This window comes from Staurois parvus, unplaced genomic scaffold (assembly GCF_062004578.1).
Source record: "Staurois parvus isolate SC_StPar_1 unplaced genomic scaffold, SC_StPar_1.0 ptg000290l, whole genome shotgun sequence".
Classification (NCBI taxonomy): Eukaryota; Metazoa; Chordata; class Amphibia; order Anura; family Ranidae; genus Staurois; species Staurois parvus.
Window position 1 is genome coordinate 2,197,234 of NW_028318086.1, and position 12,247 is coordinate 2,209,480.

Below are 12,247 nucleotides of genomic sequence, written 5' to 3' on the forward strand. Positions count from 1 at the left end.
GAACATACTGATCAGTGCTGATAGTTCGGGAAAAACAGGACAGGCTGGTTTTACAGAATTTGATCGGTAGACTTCTGTCCATACATGAATCACAATTTGGCCAGTGCTGAACTCTTCCCATGCAATCCAGAAGTCTTCACCTGTTAGTATCCAGTGCATCCCACAATACTGCCAGATCTACACGCCTATAGTTGGACTAAATTCAGTCATACATGGATCAAAATTCGTCCAGTCCCTGCTGAACTGGGCAAATTTTGCTCCATGTATGGTCGGCTTTAGTCCAACCATAGTTGTGTAGATCTGGTGGTATTATTGGGGATGCAGCAGCTACTAACAGGTGCAGACTTCTGGATTGCATGGGAAGAGTGATATACCACTACAGTCATTATGTAGCCAGATCTCTTAACAATATCCAGGCAGATAAGGATCAGGAAGAGGGACACCGATTATCCACAAATTAGCTCTAAAATAACCTCATGCTGCTGACAGTCATCCTAGGTATGGTCAGATTTACTTTGAGCGATCTGGAGAACAAGGGTGAAGTAACACCAATAGACCACCATTATCAAAGGCATTCCTGGGAATTATTCTCAATGACGTACTGTGTGGTTGAAGAGAACAGTACATGCCACCAGCAGATTCTTATTATAGATAACAGCAGCTAGTGTCTCCACTGAGGGCCAGAAGGGTTTCTTCGTGCTTTGACGATTGCCTTCAAAATCCAAATTCACCCAATTGCTATGGAGGTGTTATCTGACCCTTCAACCCTTTCACCTTTCCATTAACAGAATCAAAGTCCAATCAGAGTATTAAGGTAGGCAACCTATTGCTTGGAAAAATATGGGGGGAAAAAAAGGGCAGATGTGTAAAAGGTTACATTGTGTGTTCAGTTACATTTTAAGCACATATGCAGTTAGAGATAATAAAAGGTAACCAAACAGCGATATAATGGAATCATTTCAATTATATTTTCAGTGCAATTTATATGTAGAAGGATGCCCACAGTGACCAGACCATACATGACCTTCCTATGGGGCGACACAAAGTATGCATTATTAGAAAGGAACATTTCCAGCCTCTAAGGCTAGGTTCACATCTGTGCGGGTGGTGCCGCTGCGGATCCGCACAAACATCCGTGCAGCTGCACCACCCGCACAGAAGAATGCGGACCCGCGGGCGGTTGCCATTAGTTCTAATGGCACGCCCCCACACTGGAAATCGCAACCGCACTGGGAACCGAGGTTCCCGTGAGGGCTGCATTTTCTAAAGTAGTGCAGGGACTTCTTTCCTGTGTGTCCTGGGGCACAGGAGTCCATTCAAATGAATGGGCTCTGGTGCACGCGCAAAACGTGGCCCGCAGGAACGCACATATGTGAACCGGGGCTAAGAAAGTGTTTCCTTAAGTAGTTATGATTCTTGAAACAGATGCGTTTCTGCATATGCGATTTTAACGCGTTTTAATGCATTCCGGTGTATTTTGTTGCATTTTTAATGTGTTTCAGGATGCATTCCAGATGCCTTTTTTATCTTTTCCTGTTTTTTTTTCACTGTACTGGGGTCTGATGCATTTTTTATGCATTCCAGTGCATTCTTGATGCATTTTACAGCGTTCCAGGACAGCCCAATGCAGAAAAATTGCAGCACGTTCTATTTTTTGGGGGGTCTCGTCGATGTTGGTCTCGTCGATCGAGCGGCGGTGGTTTTGTGCAGCGCCGCTGCGATTGGTGTTCCATTACCGCTATGCAGATCAAGTATTTATACAAGGTATCTGACGTCTCCATCTGTACCGCCCCTTGATGATGTCGTGGTGACGAAACGCGTTTGCCGTGGCCTACTCGATGTTGACGTCAGAACATTCTTTTCCCAGTGTTTGTCGGAGGTGATCCGCGGTGAGCGAGGATTGTTCATCACCTCGTTGCTGTGCATTGCTGATTAAGCTGGTCTCTGTCTGGACACCTTGTTTGTGAGTTGCTTGAGCTTTTATTACATTTTCGTATGTTTTAAACGTACTGCACCATCATGTTTTTTTCTTTGTCCCTGAGTGTGATTCATACATATATGGAGGTATGGAATTAAATGGAGAGATTCATCATGAAATCCTTGGCTGCAGAGTATTGCTCTTGGTAGTGATACATTATCCCTCATACTGATTCACCATTATTGATTACCTGGACGTGATTAAGAATTACCACATCTAATATCTGGACATCGTTTATTCATCGCTCCCAGAGCACAAGCGTTATTGCTGGTTCATAATTTAATCAGCTTATAGCTCTGGTGAGTTTATTTAATTCATTTGGTGATGGATTATTCACAGTGTTATGAAGTCACAGAGAATATTTTGAGTTTGTTTTTGGACACTAGTTTATTTTTGGACACTTAATATATGGTGATATATATATAGATATATATATATATATATTTATTTAGCGCATACCCTTATGAGATTTTGTTCTATTTTTTTGGGGGAACTGAAATGCTCTAGAACCAACCACACTGGTGTGAGCTATGCCATTGTAACCTGTAACCTGCTTCCCATGCGTTTTTGATGCAGAAAAAAAAACACTGTAGTGGAATGTGGTAAAATGCATCAAAAACACGTTGAAACGCACTGAAACACATCTAAATACATGATAAATGCAGTGCAGCAAAACAACCCCAGGAAACCTTGGAAAAAAAAGAAAAGGGGAAAAATGCATCAAAAACACACTAAAATGTAGCAAAAATCTGCATGTAGAAAAACATCCGAAATGCATTCGGACTTTGTTTCTGTGGTGTGAACAGGCCCTGTAACGTGGTCCTTTTGTAATCAGATCCATGTTCACCAAGTACCAAAACAGCTCAGTATTCAGACACTTTTGATCGGATGTCACCTGCATGCTCTATTCCAGTTTAAACACTACTGATTAGGGCCAGGTGTGCAGCTGCAGCATTACCACACTGCAATGCTGAATACTGTCCAGAAGATGGCAAGTATCTTGATAAGTGCCTATTCATACCGGTGCGATTTCAGGTGCGGTTTGGAAATTGAAATTGCACCTGATATTGCATCTAATGAATGTGAATGTCAGTGTCTTAGCCCTGGTTCACACTGATGCGGAATTTGCAGCGTTTTCAGTGCGAATTCCGCACCGCATCAGAATCGCACCCTGTTCATGTGAACTGCTGCGGTTGTGTATGTTACATTAACAACGCCCCGAAAGCGGTCCGCAAAACACGGCGTGATATGCAGAATCGGACAGGTGTGAATACCCGTGCGATCCGATTCAAGTGCGGACCCAAAAAAGGGTCCTGCACCTTTTTGGTGCGGGTGCGGTGCGATTAGAGCCATATAAAATGTACGACTCCACAATGTACGACACAAATCGCATGTGATTTGCACAGGAATGCGGTGCGGTTATTGTGCGAATCACATGCGATATACCATACTGCATATATGTGAAGCTGGGCTTAAAACTTGCGTTTTGCTGCAGCGCGATTTCTAAAATAGCTCTTGCATTACATTTCCTGCAGTTTTGTTGCAATTTTACATACATAGATTATAATGGAAATTGCACTTCAAATCGCAAGAAATCTTTGAAAATTTTTACAAGTAGCAAAAAAGTCTTAAGATATCGCACTGAAATTGCACGCAAATCACGCAATTTTAAATTGCAGCGGTGTGAACGGTGACCGAAGCAGACTGGAACACACCAGGAAGACTGTGGCAAGCACAACAGATTGCAGATACGCTCCTACCATCAGTATCTAAAAAAGTAAAACCAAGCATTGAGCTAATATACAGAGAATAGTGCAGCGCTGTGTATAAGGAAAGTAGTAATATAAGCACAAAATAGGTACAGACAATGGTATGTTACCACATATGAGTGGTTAAAGTCAATATATTCAGAATGTAGACTTTTAAGTCCTATCAGATCTAAATTCGAGGAATGCAGTTCCTTCTAATCGATGGTGTGATAAAATCATCAGAGATAAATGAATTGCGCACTCACCAGAAGTGCGCTATCAAAACGCATTTGAGATCATAATCGTCTCATCGGGTCAGCCAGGACAATCACTTCCAGGTATGGTCAGGTTCAGGGGTGGACTGACCATTTGGAAACTCGGGCACTGCCTGAGGGCCCGGGGTCAGTAGGGGGCCCCATGAGATGCTCCTGGTACCTTTTTCATAGGCTTTTTTGAGTTTGGGCAAGGACACAGGGGCCCCATGATCTCCTATTGCCCGGGGGCCCCATGAGTTGTCAGTCCGCCCCTGGTCAGGTTCCTGAGCCTGTGTCTTTGAGGACCCCTCCAATGGTATCACGATCTCAGGACACCTCTAAACTGGCCTCTGCGAGTGGTGAGACTCGCAGAAAACCAAAGAATAATGCCACATAGCGTGATACTGCATTCAATGGGGTAATTTTATTCCAACAAAGGTACAAATCATACAAGGAATGAATAAATCAAAAAACTGACCATGTGTGTAAAGATGGCCGCCAACGGCGGCAGGACGTCAGGATGCTGTAGCCCCTTACACTGACGCGTTTCGTGCAAAGCACTTAGTCATAGGGTGCAGGCTTACAGCAATGACCAGCAATGAGCTATTAACATTGTCCAGGAAACATCGTGATTAAAGCACAGCTGAACCAGAAAAAACAAACAAATGAACTGTATATTGGAGCCCAAACGAGGTGCATTCCTCCCGCAATTGTTGCGCAAAAAAAATCGCACTTAACTTGTCACCCAAACGGAGTCAGTGCCTCATTTGGGCAACAAATGTCCATTGAAGTAAATGGGCTGCCCTATGTGCAACACTCCAAAATCACATGAAAAACGCACAACAATCGCTACGTGATATGTGAATGAGGCCTTACTCAGATTGCAGGTGTGAATCCAATTAGAAGCAATGTGAATCTCATTTCTCCTATTTTTTACATCAGGCATTCTGTATGGGGAGTGGGGGAGGCAGCAAGGAATCTTCAATGGGTGTGTTTGGGAATCGCTCACCTTCATCACAAACAGGGGTTCCCAGATAAGCAGATTACCAGCTGGGCTTGGGTCATGATTCCCATTTGGGCTATATTCTTAGTATGCATATCAAGCTTTGATTTCTAATTTTGGCTGCGGTGTCGCTTTAACAAGCTCAATGAAGTGTTCACTCCATACAATGCATCTTCATGTATCTGTGACATGGATTTTGCAGCTTTGTAAACGACTTTTCTTTGTGCGGCTTTTGCTTACCGTTGCCTAGAATTCTTACAACAGTAGGTCATAGCCCCTGGGATCCACCATTGTGCTTTTCTTCAGGTATTTTGGGCTGTGAAATGAGTTTGCTGAATAGCAGGAAGCAAACTGCGAGCTGTTTCTCTGAACTCGCTCATTTAGCAGGGAAATATCGGGGAAACGACGAGTGAAGGACTTTAGCAGCAGCTGGATAAGAATGAGAGGGAAAGTGGTAGAGCTCTGCCAAACCAGCCGCAAGGGACGTCTGTTTATTATGTGTGCTAATGATTAAAAATACTCTGCAGGGCTTGATTTTTACCCTATTGCCTTTGTTATCTGGCTGAATTTTAACATGACTTATATATGTCGTAATGAGGACGGTACTGTGCTAGTATGTGGGACTTACATACACCTACACCATGATGGCCAAAGCTTGAGGACACCTGACCATGTATGAGCTCGTTGCACATTTCATTCCAAAACCATGGACATCAAGTTGGCCAAACACTGGTAGATTTTCAAGCGAATGAAAAATCCTGTCAGTACCTTCGATAATGCCAACAGAAACTTGACAAATGTCATTCAAAATTTAGTATGTGGAAAGCTATGGGGAATTTGTAATGTCCTATTACCTATTTTGTACACTTGTGTAGCACTGCCCCCCTAGGAGTCGCTGAAGTTTGGGTCCCTCTCAGGGGTGGACTGACAACTCATGGGGCCCCGGGGCAATAGGGGATCATGGGGCCCCTGCAAAAGGTCCACAGCTCTCAACTGGGCAACCACCACCCCCATCCACAGCTCTCACCTGTGTAACCATAACCCCCACCCACAGCTTTCACCTCTGTAACCATAACCCCCACCCACAGCTCTCACCTCTGTAACCATAACTCCCACCCACAGCTCTCACCTCTGCAACCATAACTCCCACCCACAGCTTTCACCTCTGTAACCACAACCCCCACCCACAGCTTTCACCTCTGTAACCATAACCCCCACCCACAGCTCTCACCTCTGTAACCATAACTCCCACCCACAGCTCTCACCTCTGCAACCATAACTCCCACCCACAGCTCTCACCTCTGTGACCATAACCCCCACCCACAGCTCTCACCTCTGTAACCATAACTCCCACCCACAGCTCTCACCTCTGTAACCACAACCCCCATCCACAGCTCTCCCCCAGGGGCGGACTGACAACTCATGGAGCCCCAGGCAATAGGGGATCATGGGGCCCCTGCAAAAGGTCCACAGCTCTCAACTGGGCAACCACCACCCCCATCCACAGCTCTCACCTGGGCAACCACCACCCCCATCCACAGCTCTCACCTGTGTAACCATAACCCCCACTCACAGCTCTCACCTCTGCAACCATAACCCCCACCCACAGCTCTCACCTCTGCAACCATAACCCCCACCCACAGCTCTCACCTCTGTAACCATAACTCCCACCCACAGCTCTCACCTCTGCAACCATAACCCCCATCCACAGCTCTCACCTCTATAACCATAACTCCCACCCACAGCTCTCACCTCTGTAACCATAACCCCCACCCACAGCTCTCACCTCTGTAACCACAACCCCCATCCACAGCTCTCACCCAGGGTCAGACTGACAACTCATGGGGCCCCAGGCAATAGGGGATCATGGGGCCCCTGTGTCCTTGCCCAAACTCAAAAAAAGCCTATGAAAAAGGTACCAGGGGCATCTCATGGGGCCCCCTACTGACCCCGGACCCTCAGGCAGTGCTCGAGTTTCCAAATGGTCAGTCCACCCCTGGTCCCTCTCTAGTCCTGCACAGCTAGGCAACACACATTTTCTCATCCAGACTTGCATCCAGGAGACAGTAACTAGTCCTTGGATTTTGTTAGGGGAATTTGAACTTGAATAGGGTAAGGGGTGTATGGAATGCCCAAGGGTAATGGTAACAGAGGACAATCTTCCTGAACTATGAACAAGTCTTTACAGCTAAAATTCTCTTCCAGAGAGCTAGCCAGCATTTCCTGTAGTCAGTGGTGTATTTAGGTATTGTGCTGCCCTAGGCAACACAAAAATTGGACACCCCACCCCCAGTGGAGAGAGCCTGACATTGACCAACAACACCCATTCCCCCCCCCCCACCCAAGAGAGCTTTCCACTAACACACATTCTTCCTCGCTAGAGAGAGAAAGACACTGTTATGAACCACATAGCGGGGCCCCTAGCAGTCCACAGGACAGGATTCCCCAGGGCGCGGAGTCTAAGCCCCAGTCTGCTTGTTCACCAGAGCCCCTGATGGTGGGGATGAGTTTGGAGCAGACAAGGACCAGGTCGCGACCCCTGAGTACCCCCGTCTGTGGCAGCGGGACCCGCCAGAGGTATGTGCAGGTAGAGAGCCTGATGTGAAGAGGTGGAAGACTGGATCCGAGCGGGATGGATGGATGGCAGAGTAGTAAGCGTGGTCAACGAGCCGGGTCAGTAACAGTGGGGTCAGCGTAGTACAAGGCGGCAGGCGGAAGAATAGTCAGGTCACTTGCAGGGGTCGACAACAGGGGTTCAGATCAGGTACGGAGTATGCAGAAGAGAAGTCAGACTAGCCAGGGGATCAGAGCAGGAGAAGTCAGCGGAGGTCAGGTTCAGGCAGGGTCAGCAACAAATCTAGGATCACAGAAACACAGGAACACAGGAACACAGAGAAGAGACCATACGGCAATGGGTGTTAGTGCAGGGCAGGTTTAAATAGTGCGCCCTGCCCTGCTATTGGTGCCGGGTGAGCGGCCGCATTCGCGAGTGCGCGGCCGCCGCCGTACAGGTCTCAGAGTCCGTCGGATCGGATGGATCGGTGCTCCGCGCATGTGTGGAGTCACTTGCCACCGCGATCCCTGACAGACACTCACCTTCACAGCTCTGGACATCCCTGGGAACGACAGTTGGGCTCCGCATACACCATCAAGCAGCCCACAGCCTCTCTTGGTACCCACCTGGTCCCCATGCCACAAGTGTCCATTGTTTCGGGGGGGGGCAAATGCCTTGTTTGCCTTGTGGTAAATACACCCCTGCCTGTAATACCACTCCAGACCCCAGATTCTGCTAATCCTGATATTCTGAATGAATACCTGGGCAGGGGATCCAGTATCTGCCACTTTAAGGGTGAGACAGTCCCAGATAGTAGCTAGTCCAGTTTCCCACTGAAGTGCTCTTTCCCTTTATTGGCCAAGGGGTGCAGTTCTACTCACTCAATCCTTCTCCTATGCAGCTGCTGGGTCAGTGGCTGCTACCAGGCCTTCTAGCTGAGCTGCTCCTTCCCTGCTGCACAGGTGGTCCTCGCTTTGGGGGCCAATGAAGTCCCTAGCTTTTCTCCTTCCACGCTTCCCTGCCTGTAGGTGAGCCCCTTCCCATTTGGGCTTCCTCCCAGGCTCCTGCTTTCCAGCCTCACATCTTCATCTTCCACCCAAACTCTCCCTCTCCTCTTTTGCTGAGCATGCTCTATCACTTTAAGGGCTGTCCTGACCCTATGCCAAGCCTCCTGTTGGGGATTGGTCAAGATCCCTCAAAAGTGCAGATCAGCCACTCCTTTCATCTACCCACTGCTTCTAGAACTTTCTCCAAAGTTCTGGTGCAGGGGAAGTCTCAGAGAGCTGATCTGCAAAGCCTCTCAGCTCTGACCACAATTTTACCCTGTTCTGACTGTTGCACCCAGGCTGCTACTCAGGCCCTAGCTAAAGAATCAGCTCTAGATCAACCTAGTTATCTAGGAGGGTGCTACACTTGGAAAACCATTCAAGTGAAATTCAAGTCTAGAACTAACTAAGATTAAAATGGCTGCCACCCTCCTTCTAACACCTATTCTGTTTCAATATATTTCTGGAACATTTCAGAGCAAACATGACAAGCTCACGGTTCGCCCTCACAGGGGCGTAGCTAAACAGTCATATGTAAAAGCTCATACCAGTAGGCAATGTATAAACTTAAATCAGCAGAGTTCTAACCAAAACCAAGGAGGACTAATAGGAAGGTCAAAGCCAACGTTGCTATCATTGCCAAGGTGTCCCCTATGGGGTAACAATTTGCGCTGACAAGCATCAGCTAGAAAAAAGGGAAGAGGGAAGAACGAAGATAGAAAAAGGAGGAAAGGGAAATGTAGAGAAGGAGAGAGAAACAAGAGAGAGAGAAAAAGTCAAGAAAGAAAGAGTATCATGGACCCAGGACTGGCGCAGGCAGCAACTATAAGCGTCCATAACTGGTTGGAGGTAAGGCTAGCAAAGGAATAGCTTATCCAGGGTTCTGAAACTTTAAGGAACTTCGGATGTGAGTCCTTAAGAATATTGGACATTTTCTCATTGACCATCATGGCAGTCATCCAGCTTTGCACACCTGAGAAGGCTTCAGGCTGGAGCTATAGTATGTTTGGCAGAGATAAAAAGATAGGAAGCCAATTTTTGTTGGGGTGTGAAAAGGCCTGGAATAGGTCAACGCAAAAGGCATCCTTGTCAGCTGCACATGAAACAGAGTCTTCAGCAGGTCAAAAACCCTAGACCAAAAGTCTATCAGTCGTGGACATGACCACTAAGTGTGCAGGATGTCCCGAAGCTTGCTTTAATTCATCACCAATTCTAACTAAGAAGGATGATGCTTAAACTTACCTTGTAATGCTGCTCCAGGTTGGTCTAGCAACACAGTCCTGAACACGATACTTCACGCAAGTGCCAGCACAGTTTGTCAAATTGAAGTGCATGTATTTACAAAAAAAAAAAAGAAACAAAATACAGCAGCAAGATACTGTGGGGCATGGGGAAAGTCTACGCGTTTCGCACTATTTCAGCTCTTCATCATGACTCATACTTACAAAAAGCCTTAAGTACTTGGTGGTGCCTCTCCAGGGTGAGGTGTACAGTCCCACTGGCACTCAGGATAATAGGAATACCAGAGTAAGAAAAACTCATCCAGTGAGCAATGAACATTTTAGCTAGAAACTGGTGCTCACCTTAGCTGATCCTAGTATGGATGTGTACATGTAAAAGCCTCAGTCGATACCGCTTCTTGGGCCATGCTCCCGGACATGTTTCGTTCTACCCATCAGGGCTTACTCATAGGGGAACCTATGTAGTTCAATGGAAACCGTTCAAATCTATGGGACCTAAAGTCGCAACGACTTTAAAAAGTTTCCTGCACTACTTTGATGCAACGTTCTTGTGACTTGAGTGCATAGCCTGCAATGTAAACTCTCAAAAGTGTTATATCTTAATGTTATCAATGTGACAGCTGTGCAACAGTCAAAGCCAGAGTCGCATCCAAGTCGCACCTATCCAAATTTGCATTAAAGTTGCCATGTAAAGGTGCAATGGAAATCACACGACTTTGGAGTCACACAAGTGTGAATGGAACTTAATCAATGGGTTTAGTTCTGCTTTAAGCCTATTTAATCCTAGACTTGAATTCCACTTTAATAAATAGAATCTTTAAAAAAAACTAAACAAGACATTAGGATTTAAATGTTTGATTACGAAGAGCCCTGGCGACTTGATCTGGAGAAAGGAGCACCTTCACGTGGAATCTCTTTGGCAAAAGACATGAGTTGGACCATTGGTTTTCAGTAGAGCTAGAAGCATCACATCAAATCCAAAATTCCTAGACAATAAATAGAATTTAAAAAAAAAATCAGGAAATTAGGAATTATATGTGTGATTGCGAGGAGCGCTGGTGACTTAAACAGAAGAAAGAAACATCTTCATGTGGAATCTCTTTGGAAAAAGACTTCAGCTGGACCATTGGTTTGCAGTAGAATTAGAGGCATTCCATCAAAACCATAATTCCTAGACAATAAATAGAATCTTTAAAAGAAAAACAAAAAAACCCCGGCACATTAGGAATTATATGTATGATTGCAAGGCATGCTAGTGACATGGTGAGGAGAAAGGAGCACCTTCATGTGGGGTCTTTTTGGCAAAAGACATGAGTTGGACCATTGGTCTTAAAAAAAAAAAAAGCAGGACAGTTGGAATAATATGTATGATTGCGAGGAGCACTGGTGACATGATCAGGAGAAAGGAACATCTTCATGTGGAGTCACTTTGGCAAAAGACATGAGTTGGACCATTGGTCTTGAAAAAAAAAAAAAAGCAGGACATTAGGAATTATATGTTGATTGTGAGGAGCACTGGTGACATGACATGCGTTGGACCATTGGTTTGCAGTAGAACTAGGAGAATTACATAAAAACCAAAATATCTAAACAATAAATAAAATCTTTAAAAAAAAAGGACATTTGGTATTATATGTATGATTGCGAGGAGCGCTGGTGACATGATCAGGAGAAAGGAACACCTTCATGTGGGGTCCCTTTGAAAAAGACATCAGTTGGACCATTGATCTGAGGTAGAGTTAGAAGCATCACATCAAAACCAAAATTCCCAGACGATAATAAATAGAATCTTAAAAAATAAAATAAAGCAGGACATTAGTAATTATAAGTATGATTTGTGAGGAGTGCAGGTGACTTGATCTGGGGAAAAGAACATCTTCATGTGGAGGATCTTTGGCAAAAGACTTGAGTTGAACCATTGGTTTTCAGTAGAGTTAGAAACATCAAAATTTCTAGACAATAAGTAGACTCTTTTAAAAAACAAACAAAAAAAAGACATTAAGAATCATACAATTAGGGGAAAGGAGCACATTCACGTGGGGTTCCTTTGAAAAAGACATCAGTTGGACCATTGGTTTGCAGTAGAGCTGGAAGCATCACATCAAAACCAAAGTTCCCAGACAATAAATAGAATCTTAAAAAAAAGAAATAAACAACAGAACATTAGGAATTATACATATGATTGTGACGAGTGCTGGTGACTTGATCTGGAGAAAGAAGCACCTTCACGTGGAATCTCTTTGATAAAAGCCACAAGTTGGACCATTGGTTCTAAGTAGAGTTAGAAACATCAAAACCAAAATGTCTAGACAATAAATACAATCTAAAAAAAAGAAAAAAAAAGACATTAAGAATTATACGTATGATTGCGAGGCACCCTGCTGACATGATTAGGGGAAAGGAGCACATTCACGTGGGGTTCC